Source organism: Protopterus annectens, chromosome 9.part0, assembly GCF_019279795.1.
Source record: "Protopterus annectens isolate FY-2018-M chromosome 9.part0, PAN1.0, whole genome shotgun sequence".
Classification (NCBI taxonomy): Eukaryota; Metazoa; Chordata; order Ceratodontiformes; family Protopteridae; genus Protopterus; species Protopterus annectens.
Window position 1 is genome coordinate 1,197,906,647 of NC_056743.1, and position 16,960 is coordinate 1,197,923,606.

General features: G+C 42.4%; 1 protein-coding gene across 2 annotated transcripts in view; it reads left to right on the forward strand.

Annotated features, from left to right (window-relative positions):
* Positions 1-16,960, forward strand: part of SLC43A1 (solute carrier family 43 member 1) — a 658,072-nt gene that overhangs the window by 534,065 nt on the left and 107,047 nt on the right. The window lies entirely within an intron of this gene.

Here is a 16,960-nt window from a genome sequence, read left to right on the forward strand (position 1 = left end):
AAATATAGGAAATCTCCAAATGGTCTACCCCACTTAATTTGGCTTTGTCAAGGGGAGATCATGCCTATTAAACTTAGTGGACTTCTTCGAGACAATCACCAAAGCCCTAAATGAGGGCAAATCTGTGCATACAGCCTACCTAGACTTAGCCAAGGCCTTTGACATAATCGCCCACTCAAGCATCATTGATAAACTCACCCAGCTGGGTATCAACCCATATGTTGTCAGGTGGGTTACAAACTGGCTCACTGATAGAACTCATACGATCAAAATAGGGGACTCCACCTCCTCCAGCAGACCCGTAACCAGTGGTGTTCCTCAGGGATGGGTTCTGGGACCCCTACTGTTTGGAATCTACTTCTCCGAAGTACAGGCTAAAACTAAAGGACTGTGGCTGACAAAGTTTGCTGATGATTGCAAACTGGGAGCAATCACTGAAACCCCTAGCAATGTCAACATCCCTCAAGAAGGTCTTACGCAAACTAATGACTGGTTCCAAAGTTATGGTCTTAAACTTGATGCAAAAAAATGCATTATCATCCCCTTCAGCAAGGGTGATGTTCCTGCAAAGTACCACATCAATAGCAATACCCTTAAGCACACAGTCAGTGATGAGAGATCTGGGCATACAGGTTGACAGCAACCTTAACTTCGATCACCATGTCGCCACAGTGGTAAGAAGGGCATTTTATATAGCTCATCTAAGTAAGGGCATTGCCTACAGAAAAAAGAGGTTATAACCCCCCTGTACTCTTCCCTCATCAGGCAAATACTAGAGTACAAAGCTGCCTTTGGTATGTTCCTTTCCAAACACCTGCAGCAATTGGAGAGACCACAAAGGTTCCTTACAAAGAAACTTTAGAGTCTTCAAGATCTGTTTACTGTGGATGGACTGAAATCATTGTCACTTTACTCTGTGTTGTACAGACTGCTCTGAGATGACTTGTGCCTTGCATATAGAGCAATCCCTGACCCAGCTTTAATGGAAATGCTATACATTCGCAAGTCAAATGGCACATGGGTCACTCACTCAAAGGACCTTTACCTGGTATGTGACATTAACAGAACTTGCTGGGGAGACAGATTTGTCTCACAGAGTTTGCCCCACCTTTGGAACAAGCTTCCTATTCATGTTAAACAAAACCCCTCGTTGGCCCTATTTAAGTGTAATTTGGACGACTGGATGGGTAACTGGAAATTCACCCCGGGGGTTCCACCTGTGTCCTTCTTGGACAGGGGCAATAGGTGCTGATTTTAGTGTTTGCTTGAAGCAGACACCCTTGGGAACACTGGTGGAACTTGGCTAGGCTTGTAAGGGCCCTGGAGCCATTAGCCTAGTAACCTTCTGTGATCCTATGATCCTATGATTGTTTGAACATACAATAGTGGGAAAACAAAAATATTGAAAAGATACATATGAATAGTCAACCTACAAACATAGTATAATCATGATTATTTATTATTTATTTATTGTTTATTGACATTTGTTGACTGGGAAAGTCCACTGGGTCAGTAACCTATTTTCAGTGGAGGCCCTGGGAGAAAAGCTCCACAAAGTATTACAGAGTATACAAACTTAACAAAAATGATAATCGAGTTACATATATAAAAGCAGAGATATGTAATACAGTACAGTACAAGTATACATTATTAAGGCTTGGCATCGCAGTGATACATGCATATGATATGAAAAATCATTTAAAAGTAGATCAGGAGTGTTTAGACAAACAAAGTTTACTCCCATAGTATTTTATAACAGCAGGTTTGCAGTAAATTGAACTTTCACAACAATGCAATGTTGAGGAGAGTACTGAATAGTGTATGTGGCCAAATAGATGCAATAGTAGAAGATACGCTAGAAGCTTACTAGCCAAATAGTCACTTTAGAATAGGATGGGATGGAGTGGATGAAGACCATTTATAGGATTTGGCAGGTGCCGTGCATGAGCAAAGCCATGAGACCTTTAGGTGTTGTTTCAACAGTAGCCTGAAGGACTGTCTGAGTGAAATGGTACTGGAATTCCAAACTTTAGAGAAATGACAGGAATACCTGCAGTATTGGATTAGGTTCATAGGTTCATAGGTTTATACTAGGCTATCTGCCCCAAGGCATTTATAAGCCTAGCCCAAATTTTTGTGGCTTACGCCACCCCTTATATGAAAAAATACTGTGCCCATTAGTTTGTTGTGCCTCTGTCCAGCAATGACACAGAGATGATTCCCAGGGTAAACCTATGATCTCCCATCCACAGGTCAAGATTTCTCTTGAACAGAGCCAGCGAGGTGCTCTGCCTCACATGGACCGGAACTCTATTCCACAGCATAGGGAGTCTCTGAGTGATAAATCTATCCCTCCAGCACGTCCTATTTATAACCGTGCTAAGGTTTAAGTCGCTTGCTCTAGTGGTTTTGGTGGATTTGGATTTTTTGAGGTGGAGCATGTCCATTAATTCCGGGTTGGACATGGCCTTGTATGTCAGGCACGTGTCACCTCTGAGCAGACGGTATGCGACTGAATAGAGCTGGAGTTTCTTCAATCTGGCAGCATATGACAGATTTTGGAGTCCCTTTATCCTTTTGGTGAGGAACTTTTGGGGTCTCTCCAATTGCTGCAGATGTCGGGCGAGATACATCCCGAATGGGGCATTGTACTCGATCATTGGTCTGATAAGTGAAGAGTACAGGGGAACAATGACCTCACTAGATCTGGATGTGAATCCCTTCATGATCAGATGGGCAATGTAGATGGTCCTTCTAACCACTTTAGCAACGTGAGTGTCAAAAGAAAGGCCACTGTCAACCTGGGTTCCCAGGTCCCTGATAACCTCTTCTGTGCTTAGTGGATTGCCACCTATATGGTAGCTTGGGGTTACCTTGTTTTTCCCAAAGGGTATGACTATACATTTCTTGGCGTTTAACTTCAGGCCATGGCTCTGGCACCAGCTATCTGTGTCCGTGAGTCCCTTCTGAAGGATATCCGTGTCCGATGCACTTTCCACAATGGCGCCCAGTTTGCAGTCGTCTGCAAACTTTGTCAGCCAAAGTCCTCCCATGTTGGCCTGTACTTCTGAGAAGTAGATGCCGAACAATAGGGGGCCAAGGACCGAGCCCTGTGGGACACCACTTGTGACTGGCTTGGAGTCTGACATAGCGCCAGCAACTCTAACCCTGTGGGTTCTGTCCTTAAGCCAGTTTGCAACCCATCTTGTGACATATGGGTTTACATTTAAGCTGGTAAGTTTTTCTACAATACCCGAGTGGGGTATTGTGTCAAAAGCCTTTGCAAGGTCAAGGTAGGCTGTATGGACTGCCTTTCCCTCATCAATGGCCTTGGTGACTGTTTCGAAGAAGTCGACCAAGTTCAAAAGGCATGATCTTCCCTTGACGAAGCCAAACTGGGTCGGTTCCAATGTCTGCACGTCCCCTATATCTTTGTTTATGAGCTCCATTATGATCCTCTCCATAGCTTTGCAGACTAGACTTGTTAAGCTTATGGGGCGGTAATTACCAGGGTCCGTAGAGGCACCGCCTTTGTGGAGTAGGACCACAGTTGCCGTACGCCACTCCTTGGGCACGTATCCTGTGGTAAGGCTGAGATTAAACAGCTTCCTTATGTGCGGGTTTAATTCCTCATTTAGCTCGTGTAGCACACAGCCGGGGACACCATCCGGTCCCATTGATGCTATGTTTTTAGCTTTAGAGAGAGCAGCTTTCACCTGCGCATTTGAGATGTCTGGGAGGCTACACTCCGCTGGGATAGTTATCTCTCCTTTAGGGGGGGGGAGGGGGGTGAAGTTTGCACTGAACCTGTCTGCCAGTATGTTGGCAATGTCTGTGGGTTCAGTGATTTTTGTATCATTTTGGACTAATTCTGAGCATATCTGGGAGTTTCCACCCAGGTTCCTAACATAGCTGAAAAAGGCCTTATGATTGTCCTTTGAATCCATGGCAATTTTTCTCTCAAAATTGGCCTTAGTTGATTTTATGAGTGCTCGTATTTTTTACTAATAATGATCAGGGGTGACTTCCCTTTTATGGATTTTGTTCTATCATGTAATAGCTTTCTCCTCTTATTGTAAAGTTTGTTAATGGCTGGGGTCCACCAGACTGGACGTTTGCCCTTTGTGGAAAGAGTCTTGGTTTTATTTGGGATTGCCTGATCCATGCAGTCCTGGAGGTGTTCATAGAAGGCATTTGTAAGGGCTTCCGCAGCTTGAGTTGTGGTTTCCACTGGCTCAGGGGCCTTGAAGGATACCACACCAGTCTTGAGTAGTGTGAAGTTTGCTTTAGAGAAGTTCTTCACTGTGGTCTTTTTGTTTGGGGTGGGGCGGGATGTGGATTTCCAGTGAGATTAGTTTATGATCAGATCTCACCAATGAGGGATATACTTCCGGTGTGGAGCATTTTGTCCCCATGTTTGTGATAATGAGATCTAGTATATTTTCTCCTCTTGTGGGAACAGTGACTAGCTGTTCCATGGCATTTGAATTTATGAACTCCAGGAACCATTGGGCTAGAAAGTTAGGGCTTGAGTAATGTTCCCAGTCTATATTCGGGTAGTTGAAGTCACCCAATATGATGGTGTTTGGAGATACATTTATACCCTCCAGTGTCTTCAGGAAGGCTGTGTGGGGTTCCTGAGTTTGAGAGGGTGGCCTGTATCATGCTACAATTTGTAGAGCAGTTTTGTCTATGGTTAGTTGCACCTGGATGTTTTCCGAAGCTTCGTGCGTTGCCACCAACCTGGAGGTGTGGGTATCCTTTATGAATATGGATACACCCCCTCCTTTTGTGGTGTGGTCTGGGTTTTGGGGCCAGAACGCATGATATGAGGTAAAACCTAATAGTGCCGGGGTGCTCTCAGGAGCCTTGAACCAGGTTTCAGTTACAGCACAGACATCGATGTTCTCCATACTGAGAAGGGCCTCGAGTGCGTGCATTTTGAGATTTAGACTTCTGGCATTGAGCAGCATTACCCTCAGTTTCTTCCCATTTTTGTTTTCTAGGGTGGTAGGTTTAGAATTTGAGCCTTGCCTAAAAAAGGCACTATGGGGGTGGCAAGAGCCTTAGCCAATATCCGGAATCCCAGGGGTGACAAGTGCAAGCCATCCCTTGCGAAGCAGCGTGGCTTGTCAAGCATGTCATCCCAGGCAGACAGACACTGGATCCCCTTTGAATGACACCAGACATTAAGCCAATTGTTAAAGCTGATCATCTTGTCTCTATATTGTGGCATCATTCTTGGTGAAGGAAGGATACTGCTCAGGGTTAGGGTCATACCTGCCTGGGCTACATAATCAGAGAGCTCCTCTATGTCTCTTTTCATGTAGTCCATGGAGGTATGTCTCAGGTCGTTCACACCAGCATGGACAATGACTGTGTCATATTTGTACTTGCCGTGGAGTGACCCGAGTGCTTGTGTTATGTGGTGGATTCTAGCGCCCGATAGGCAGCTTACTGTGACCCTCTCCTTGTTCAGCCTGGTGAGTGGGACGTCAGTGTGTCTGACTATGGAGTCACCTATGACAAGTATGTTTGGTGTTGTATTTGGCCTTAAGGGCTGTGACTGCTTTGCACACTGCTTTTGTGGTTTATGTGTTGCTTGTGGGGTGTCTTGAGGTAGCAGTTGTTTGGGTGTCTGCTTTGGAGGCCTCTGCTGTTTAGGTAAATTTTTACTCAGAGCCTCCGAGTATGTCTTTGTGTGTTTGCAATAAGAGTATGTCACTAGAGCGAATAGTCCTGGACAGGGAGTAAGGTTGTATGATTTTTTTTTTAGCATTTGTCTTGTTTCAGGATGGAAATTTAGACTGTGAACAGTTTTAGTTGTGTGCATATTAGATTGTGAGGCAATTCTAAACAATGTATCTGTTTTAGTACGATGCACTGCTGGGATCTATAATCCATATCAGCTGGGAACTTAGCTATTTTGTTGTTGCATTTTTCAAACATGGTTCCCTGAGTAGCTTGCAGGTTGATAAATATAGGAGCAACACATAGGAAGGTGGATATGAGAACAGTATATGAGGACTGCCTGGGTCCACATGGGTGGGGCAGCAGGAATAAGAGAGAGAAGCCATTGTAGACTTCTGTCCGGCAAATGGCTTGATGGTAGCCAACACTTGGTTCAGAAAGAGAGACAGTCACAAGACCACGTACAAGAGTAGCCAACATGCAACTCAGGTAGAATTCCTCCTAGTAAGGAAAAGGCACTGGGGTAGAATCCATGATTGCAAAGTCATCCCCAGTGAAACAGTCGGCCCACAGCATAAACCACTAGTTGCCACAATCAACTGCAAGCAGTGGTCAGAGAAGGCTCTAAGGTCAACAGACACCAGGCTGAAGATCTGGAAGTTGACTGGAGAATAAGTACAACAGTTCAAGGAATTACTTAGGGCTCTAGCACCCCATGAAAAGGAGGAAATACGTGGAGTTAAACAAGAATGGCAGTACCTAAAAACAGCATGTGATAGGACTACAGAAAAGATATGTGGCCGAGCCAGGTATGGAAATATGGTACATAAGGAAAGCTGTTGGTGGAATGCAGAAGTCCAGGAAGTCATCAAAAGAAAGAAGGAGTGCAGGAAGAAGTGGAAGATAGAAAACACTGACCAGGCTAGGAAGGACTACTCGTTGGCTAACAAAGAAGCTAAGAAAGAAGTTGCAATAACAAACATTAGGACATCAAAGTCACTCTACCAACTAATGGAAAGTGACTCAGTAAGTGGCACAAAGAAACTATATCAGGTTGCAAGGCAAAGACAGAAAGATAAAGAAGATAGTCAGACACCCTTCATAAGGGATGCCAGCAACAACCTGCTCACCAGTCCACAGGACATCAAAGGCAGATGGAAGGAGTATTTCCAGCAGCTTCTGAATGAAGAAAACTCCAGAGAAGTTGTACTGCCTCAGAAACAGCCTACAATGAAAGAAGAAGAGGAGCCCACCCTAGAAGAAGTAAGAACAGCACTAAGGAAAATGAAGTCAGGGAGAGAAGCAGGCTCAGATGAGGTCACAGCAGATCTGATAAAGATGCTGGGTGAGCTAGGGGAGAAATGGCTCCTGATGGTACTAATAGCAGTGTGGAGTGAAAGGTGTATCCCAGATGACTGGAGCATAAGCATACTTGTGCCATTGTACAAGAACAAAGGGGACATCCACAACTGTGGGCAATACAGAGGCATCAAACTCCTATCACATTGCATGAAAGTTCTGGAGAGAGTGATTGATAAATGGATACACAGAGCAGTCGAATGTAAGATGGGACCTGAGCAGTTTGGATTCAGATCAGGATGCAGCACAACTGACCCGATGTTTGCAGTGAGGCAGATACTTGAGAAGAAGCTAGAGATGAAGAGAGAGTCCAAATGGGCATTCCTAGACTTGGAGAAAGCATATGACAAGGTCCCAAGAAAGCTGATCTGGGCAGTGCTACGGTGGTTTGAAGTCCCAAAAACATTGGTAGAATTAGTGCAGTCTATGTACAAGGACCCAATAACTCAAGTACGAACATTGTTCGGCCTCACAGAGGGGTTCCCAGTGGGAATGGATGTCCACCAGGGTTCAGCTCTGAGCCCACTGCTGTTCATACTGGTGATGAACTACATTAGCAAACAGGTCGGAGGGGACAGATCAACAAAGTTGTTGTATGCAGATGATGTGGCATTACAGGCAGAATCTGAGCCAAAACTTCAGCAAAAGATAGGAGAATGGTTTGCAAAACTGAAGGCACACGGGATGAAACTAAGCACAGCTAAGATGGTGGTAATGGCAGCAAATTGGGGAAATCAGAAGAATCTGAGAATAGAGATAGAAGAGAAGATAGTGGAGCATGTAAACAGCTTCAAGTATCTGAGAGGGGTGGTTGAGGAGAAGGGAAGACTGAATGAAGAGGTCAAAGCTAGAATCAGAGTGGCTGCAGCCAAATGAGTGTCAGGTGTAGTCTATGACAGAAGAATGCCAAAGAAGCTGAAAAGTAAGGTGTACAAGACAGTGGTGCAAACAGTACTACTGTATGGTACAGAGACCTGGGCAGTAAAGGCAGAACAGCTGAAGAAGCTAGAGGTGATGGAAATGAAGCACCTGAAAAGGGTGGTAACATGCACATTATGGACAGACAAAGAAATTAGGACATAATAGCAGATGCCAAAGTAGCTCCAATTGCAGAAAAGATCAAAAAGAACAGATTATGGTGGTTTGGATACATGCAGAAAAGCAGAAAACAATCTGGTGAGGAAGATTTGGGACAGACAGGAAGAAGGTAAGAGGAAGCAAGGACGTCCAACAAAGAGGTGGATGGATTGCGTGAAAGAAGATCTGAAACAGCCAGGCATGAATGTTGAAGAAGGCAGAAGTGTAGCACTGAATCAAGAGAGTTGGCAACAGTTAACATGATACCCCGACCCCATGTAGAAAAAAAAATGGGAAAAACGGGGCTGATGATGATGATGATATAGGAAGGTGGATAACAGTAGACTGGAGGCAGTGCTCTGCCTAGCCTGTTCAGTCAGCTAAGATTTAGCTGGATGTAGGGTGCCACGTTTTTTGTATGTTTTGCTGAAAGTTTGCTTTATGTGGTGGTCCAATTTCATGGCATCGTCTTTGATGACATCTAGGAGCATGCTGTGAGTTACAAGTTAAATTTTGATTTGGTTAGAAAAAGTAATGGTGAGGAATGGTGACAATTTAAAAATTGCTCCTGATATTGGGCATTTGTAACCCCAGTACTTTTTGTTTTTTGTCCAGAATTCTTGAGCAAAGAATTTGAGAAGTATGCACACACACCACAATTCATTAGAGTAGTTTTGCTGTCTGGACAAGAAAGCCAGTACCATTGTTTAAGGATCTGAAGGAAGGTGAATAGTCTGCCTGTAAAAGCCTGTGTGTCAGTGAGGGAAATTTTCACGATGTACTAGTTTACAGTGTTGCATCAGTAGTCTGCTGGTGCTAATGGGAAATCCATCTCTTTCCACGAGAACAGGAAAGCTACCTATTGGCTGCCTTTTTTTCTCTAATGTCATGCTACTCACTGTTTAGAGGAAAGTGGACATAAAAGTATGCACTGAACTCATTCCTATACTTTATATTGACTGCCACAGACAGCTCTATAGAGCTACTACTATGTTAGTCTGTTGCTTGGTCATACTACATTTGTCTTCTCAACTTGCTATGCTGTTTCTGGGAGGAAGTCTCTGTTATTAAGTCACCAACTGCACTCCCGAGGTGCCGTCCATGGATAAGACGTTAAACTGAAGTCTCATCTGCCTGAGCTGGTTGTAACTAAGATGGATGTAAAAGATCCATGGCAGTTATCAAAAAAGAGTAGAAGAATGAATGAATTTATTTTTATTTACTGGGGTAGTACACTGATCAATACTGACCAAGGAAAAGCAACCAAAAAGAGAAAACCTTAAGGTGTATTTGTCACTTATCCTGCTAATTGTGCTTAGTGCCTTACACTTCTACCTTTTCTTTTTCTTTTTTATAACTATGTAAAGGCAGTAGGTATCTTTATGGCTGCTCTTTGCTTGACTCTTCCTTTCAAAACACTTCTATCTCAATAGATACATTTCCTTTAGGGTGAGCCTCCCTCATTAAAGTAGATGACAACATACACTGTTTCACTGTCATACAATTATTAGCATTGCCTCTTTTCTCCAAGCTCTCATTTCTAAACAACTCTTACACTTGTGCCTATCCTTTTTGAGCTCACTGCTAGACACAGGCCTTTACTAATTAACTCCCAAGCCAGTGGATGTTGTGTCCCCCCTCAGACTCTGGTCCCAAATGGATTCTCCTAAAATTTGCATCTCACAAAAGCAAACCACTACTGATCTCTACAGCCTGTCTGCCACCCCCTACTTCCCTAGATAAATTCAAATCACTAATCACTAACATCCTTAATAACTGCTCCAAAAATAACAAACATTATAGGTGACTTCAGTCTTAATTATCTTGGCTCTCTTCCATTTAATATGGGTACTTTCCTAGCAGACCAGGGTCTCCTTCAACTCATAAAAGAATCAACAAGATCTAACCTCAAGTTTTCCAAACACTCCACATTCAACCTGATAATTACAAACATACCAAACTCCCATCGCCAACATAAACATTCTACCACCATCACTAAGATACCTCTGCTAATCATCTTTACAGTTGTTAGCCATCCTATAAAACTACCACCAATATTAAAAACCATCAGAAATCAAAGTAGCAGAAAAACGTAGAATATTTTTCACAGTCCACAGCTGGAACCATATACTCTCCTTAAATGACATTAATAAAGCAGCTGTAAGCCTAACCAACTCCTTATTCCAATTGCAAGACAAATTCTATCCACTTATCCACAGGCTTTGTAAACCTATCAAAACTGAATGACTATCCACTGAACTCAAACATCTTTCAACTCTAAGGAATGAAGTATAGCAAAAATGGAAATAGATCCCACAACTGATAACTGATCCTCCTTTATAGTCTTGCATAACCTAGTCAAGAAGTCCATCAGAAAGCAAAAAATAAATCTCCAAACAAAAAAACAAATTACTGTCTTACATTCTCCCAAACATTTCTGGAAAGAGCTTAACCTACTTACAGGAAGAAAACCTCCTCATGATACCCCGTCTACAAACACCATTCAATGTGGTACAGCAAAACTTTCTCCAGAGGATATCCTTAAAGAATTTAGCAATGTCCCATGAAATTCCATAGGCTCATAGGATCATAGGAAGTTACTAGGCTAATGGTCCTAAGGCCTTTACAAGCCTAGCCAAGTTACCCTTGTTTCCATGATCAGCACCTATGTCCAAGAGAGACACAGGTGGAACCCCCGGGGTGAATTTACGGTTACCCATCCAGCTGTCCACATTGTGTTTGAAGAGGACCAATGATGTGTTCTGTTTGATATGAAGTGGTAGTCTGTTCCAAAGGTGTGGTAACCTCTGGGAGACAAACCTGTCCCTCCAGCAGGTTCTATTAATGTCACATACCAGATTAAGGTCTTTAAAGCAAGTAACCTGTGCTCCATTTAACTTGTGGATATGCAGCATTTCCAATAAAGCAAGGTCAGAGATTGCCCTATACACAAGGCAGAGAAAGCCTCTGAGTAGTCTCTATGAAACAGAATAAAGTGACAGTGATTTAAGCTGATCCACATAGGAAAGATGCTGAAGACCTTGAATTTTCCTTGTGAGGAACCTTTGTGGTCTCTCCAACTGTTGCAGTTGCTTGGAAGGTTACATACCAAAGGGGTGTTGTACTCAAATATTGGCCTGATGAGGGAAGGGTACAGGGAGGTTATAACTTCTTTTTTTCCGGAGACAATGCCCTTACCCATGAGATGAGCAATATAGAATGCCCTTCTTACCACTGTGGAGACATGGTGATCAAAGGTAAGGTTGCTGTCAACCTGTGTCCCCAGGACTCTCACCACTAAGTGCATACTTAGAGTGTTGCTCTTGATGTGGTAGTTAAAGGGAACATCACCCTTACTGATTGGGGTGATAATACATTTTTTTGCATTGAGTTCAAGGTTGTGACTTTAGCACCAATCATTTGTTTACGTAAGACCCTATTTTAGGATGTTGACATTGTTTGGAGATTCTATGACTACTCCCAGTTTGCAGTCATCAGCAAACTTTGTCAGCCACAGACCTTTAGTTTTTGCTTGTACGTCAGAGAAATAGATTCCAAACAGTAGAGGTCCTGGGACTGATCCCTGTGGAATACCACTGGTTACTGGCCTGCTGTTGGAGGTGGATTCCCCTATTTTGACTGTACGGGTTCTATCTGTGAGCCAGCTGGCAACCCAAACAATGATATAAGGGTTGATACCTAGCTGGGTGTGTTTGTCAATGATGCCTGAGTGGGGGTATAGTGTCAAAAGCCTTGGCTAAGTCTAGGTAGGCTGTATGTACAGATTTCCCCTCGTCAAGGCCCTTGGTGACTGTCTTGAAGAAGTCCACCAGGTTTAACAGGCATGATCTTCCATTGACAAAACCAGGCTGAGTAGGGTTGAGTGTTTGGAGATTGCCTATATCTTTGTTGATAAGGTCCATGATGATTCATTCCATGGCCTTGCAGATAAGGCTAGTCAGGCTAATAGGTCTATAGCTCCCGGGGTTAGTGGAAGCACCACCTTTGTGCAAGGGGATAACAGTGGCCATTTTCCATTCAGCTGGGACGAAGCCTGTGATTAGACTATGATTGAAAAGATTACCCAATGGTGTTCCTAATTCTTGTTGGAGCCCATGTAGGATGCAGCCAGGGATGTTATCAAGTCCCATAGATGCTGTCTTTTTGGGCTTGGAGAGGGCATTTACGACCGGCTCTTTAAAGATACAAGGTAGGAGACAATTGGTAGGGATGTCATGGGGTACATGTGGCGGGGACAGGGAAGTGAAGTTTTCACAGAATCTTTCAGCTAACAGGTTAGCTATGTCCACAGGCTCAGTATAGGTGGTATCATTAACTATGAGTTCTGCACAAATCTGGGCCTTTCCTTTTAGGTTATGGATGTAACTAAAGAATGCCTTATGATTGTCCTTAGTTGAGGAAGCTAATTTGGATTTGTACTTTGCTTTGGAAGACTTCACAAGAAGTCTTATTTGCTTGTTTAAGCTGAGGAGGGAGTGTTGCCAGTTTAGGGTCCGCTCCTTCTTACTCTTAGACAGCAATTTCTTATTATTATTGTAAAGCCTGTTAATGGCAGTTGTCCACCAGGCAGGTTGGCTCACCCTTGAAGAGTTGGTTTTGGTCCTATCCGGTACAGCTGAGTCATTAGAGTTATACAGGTGCTTGTAAAATGTATTGGTGTAGAACCTGGCATAGTTGCCAGTTCCATCTGAGGGGGGGTGCAGTGAAGCTATTTATACCATCCTGTAAGAGGTTATAATCTGCTTTGGAGAAGTCTTTCAGTCTAATTGCTGCTGGGGGGGGGGGGGGGTCAGGTGTGATAGGTACTTCACATGAGACTGATTTGTGACTAGATCTTATCAGGGAAGACCTCACAGTGGGGTGCTACAGCGGTCCCCCATATTGGTAAGCACCAGATCCATGATGAACAGATCATGCATTGCCCACCTTACCACCATTCACCCCACTCTTCAACTTCAAATGCATAGTCCCAAAGAAGTCTCTATTCTACTTGAAATTATTTCTCCCAACACCCCTCCTGAATATGACAACATAAACTCCTGATTTATATATCACTGCAGAGAGCATCTATGTTTTCCTCTCACCCACATATATAACCTATGTCTCACACAAAACATCATCATGTCACAGATTTGGAAAACTGCTGTAATTAAACCCTTCCCAAAGCAAACCAATCTAAAAGATACCTCTCACTTATATCCAATATCCAGACACCCATTTCTGGGCAAACATCTTGAAAAGATAGTGTACATCAAACTCTCCCTCTATATCCATTAGTACCACCTGCTCTCCACCAAATAACATGGATTCTGGCGTGGACAAAGTGCTATGACAGCACTTTGGTCCCTAATTGATGCTAAACACTGATAGTGGCCTCCTTATAGATGCCCTATTTATAGGCCTGACAATGGCATTTGACCTCATTGACCACTATCTTCTCCAAAATAAACTAGCTGAAATCTGTAACAGTCCAGATGCTTCTCCCTGGTCTAAAAACTTCTCATGGACAGACACTACAGAGTTAAAATAGGATCCTCCCAATCAGAATCTGCAAATGTTACCAATAGTATACCACAAGGATCCATTCTTGCTCCCCTCCTCATCTCCATATTTATTAAAAAACATTCTTGTGACTTCCCCCATCCCTATCCTCTCTGCTGATGACATGGTTGTTTACCAATCAAGTCACTCTCACACCAACATTAAATGCCAACTCCTGTCAGATTTACATGAGCACCACCAATGAATGGGTCATAAACCATAAACTGCATCTCAAAGCCAGCAAGACCCATGGTTTTTGGAACTCCACAGAAAATTCACCAAGCACCTGACTCTTTAACTATCTTTCACCACACAAACATGCCATAGAGACAACCTCCACCTTGGAATGCTTAGGACTATGGCTTGATCAGTCACTAAACTTACATTTCCACAAAGACAAAGTGAGAGTCAAAATAAACACACTCATCTTCTGGGCCAAAAAGATCTTCCTTTTTCTATCCCAACCAGAGCAGCCATTGACAAAGGAGTTCTCCACTCTCATCTTGAATAGTGGATCACAGTTTTTGCTCCTGCCTCCCAGAAAAACATTGCCACACTCCAGACTATCTCTAACAGCATCTGACAATTCATTACAAACTCACCTCTCTGTGACCATCATTGTGTCACCCTAGAAAAAGTCAGATGGCTACTCAAAACCTGCTGGAGAGACAGGTTTGTCTTCCAGAGGCTGCCCCATCTCTGGAATAGACTCTCCATATCCCCATACACATCAAGCAAAGTATGTCGCTGCTCCACTTCAAGCTAAACCTTGATGAGTGGATGAGCAACCACAAATTTGTCCCAGGGATTCCACCTGTGTCCCTCATTGACAGGGGTGACAAATGCTGATTGTGGTTTCTTTTCTGGGGATAAACTCTTGGCTAGGCTTGTAAGGGCCACAGAGCCATTAGCCTAGTAATCTCCTATGATCCTATAAAACAAAGCTTTAACTTACTTTTAGGATCCCAACTCTACAAACTATTCCAGCTCCACACATTTATTTCCATTGCAGCTAGACTTCACACAAAAACTCCTCATACAACCTGAGATACTACTCACAAGCCACACGAACTCTCAATACCCCTAGACCCAAACTCCATGGCACTGCACATCCTTTCTCCTCTGAGGCAACTACTCTTTGGCAAGCTCTCTCCATCAACTTTAAAGAAATCAACACTTATTCCAAATTCAGAATGCAACTCAAAAAACACTGCTTCATGTAAACCAAATGCTCCTGCTTCAATGCAGGACATATCACTTAATCTATCTCCTTTCAGAGTCTTTTCTTGTCTCTCAAGATTCACTGAAGATTGAATAACTTTAGAAACAAATGTACATACTCTGCATTATGCTCTGCTTTATTGTACATTGACCGTGCTTGCTCATTTTTCTATGTAATTAGTCTGAACCATTCTGTTATTACTTACATTTATGTATTTTTTTGTTTATGAAACGTTTTGTATTTAACCCAGACTGAGCCTGAAATTTGTCACTATATATATATATATATATATATATATATATATATATATATATATACACACACACACACACACACACACACACACACACATATATATATATATATATATATATATATATATATATATATATATATATATATATATATATATGCATATTTATAGGTTTACTATTGTCATTCCAAATCCACTTCGCTCGACCATTTACAATATCGACCCGAAATGCTGAATCTGGAATGCCGAAAAGTACACCAAGGCGAAAATGAATAGATCGACAACCATGGTTCTATGTATTCGATATAGCGGGAGGTGATGACAGTCACCCATGATATGTATATTAACGTACCGTTACACTCTACAGTCAACGGTACCTTAATGCTACTATTTTGCAGGGGGGACTGCTCCCTCCACACCCCCTGCACGTTAAATATACCAACTCCAAGATCACACTCCAGTGAGGAAATGGGCTAATTCCCTGTTCCCCACTGAACCACTATCTCCCAGCACATCGAATCAGGAATGATCGAGTGTAACATGTCACTTGATCATTCAAAATCAATAATTTTTGGTTCGTTTCACTGCCATTTTGAAAACAGTGATTCGACCATGTGTCACTCGATACCGTGCACTTCGGAAATGTCATAGTACACACACACCCACACACACATATATATATATATATATATATATATATATATATATATACACATATATAGACCCCCCACATCCTCTGCAAATTATATATTCCAACTCTGAGATTGCACTACATTGAGGAAAATGGTAAATTTCCCAATCCTCACTATACCACAATCTCCATTCTAAAGCTTCAAGTTTTCAGAAATTCAAATGTATTGTCTCGCAGATCTGAATTTTGAATTTCTAAAAACTCAATCAACTGATAGGGATCTATAGAGATATATATATATATATATATATATATATATATATATATATATATATATATATATGAGTCTACTATGTTTGGTCGAACTTTCAGTACTTCAAACTTCACTTGCACGAACCCACTTATTCAAAGTGCTGAAACTTCGAAAACTGACTATGGAGATCACAATGCAGCACGGAATCAGAATATTCTCTTTTCCTTGCTGTAGTGCGATCTCGGAGTTGGTATATTTAAGTAGGGGAGAGGGTGCAGGAGGGCTTGCCCGCCCTGCAAAAGCATGTTTTTGTTATATTTTTTTATTTGTGAGGTGATCGGGTGCCTAGACTTCAGTGAAAGTGCACTTTCGTTGAAGTGCACTTTCTCTGAAATGGGGTTCTAATTTTCTTTTTCTATTATTTAACATTTATTTCTTTATTTAATATTTGTTTACTGGGATAGTCCAATTGGGTGAGAACTCTGTTTTCAGCAGAGGCCCTGGGAAAAAAGCTCCAAAGACAATTAAAAAAATATATTTAGAGAAAGAACAAGTTATGCACATCATAAAAGTTCACATCATAAAGTACTGAGTTACATGGAATACACTACTATAATTTAAACAATGTAAGGATTATGTACAAGCACATCAGGTGGAGGAGTGGCAGGACATCTAAGTGATTAGTACGTATTTAGAGTAAGTAATGTAGAGGGAAATAAGACTGGAGAGTAGAGAAACATAGAGGAGACTAGTGAGTAGAAGGGAAGAGTGTAGTGAGTAGAGAGGAGAGCACAGGAAGAAGGAAGAAAATAGGAGAGGTAGGGCAGGGATGAAATCTAAGGTAAGTATATGAGAAGAAATTGGAGGGATGAAATGTTGCAGAGGACAAGGTAAAGCAGTACATAAGTAAGT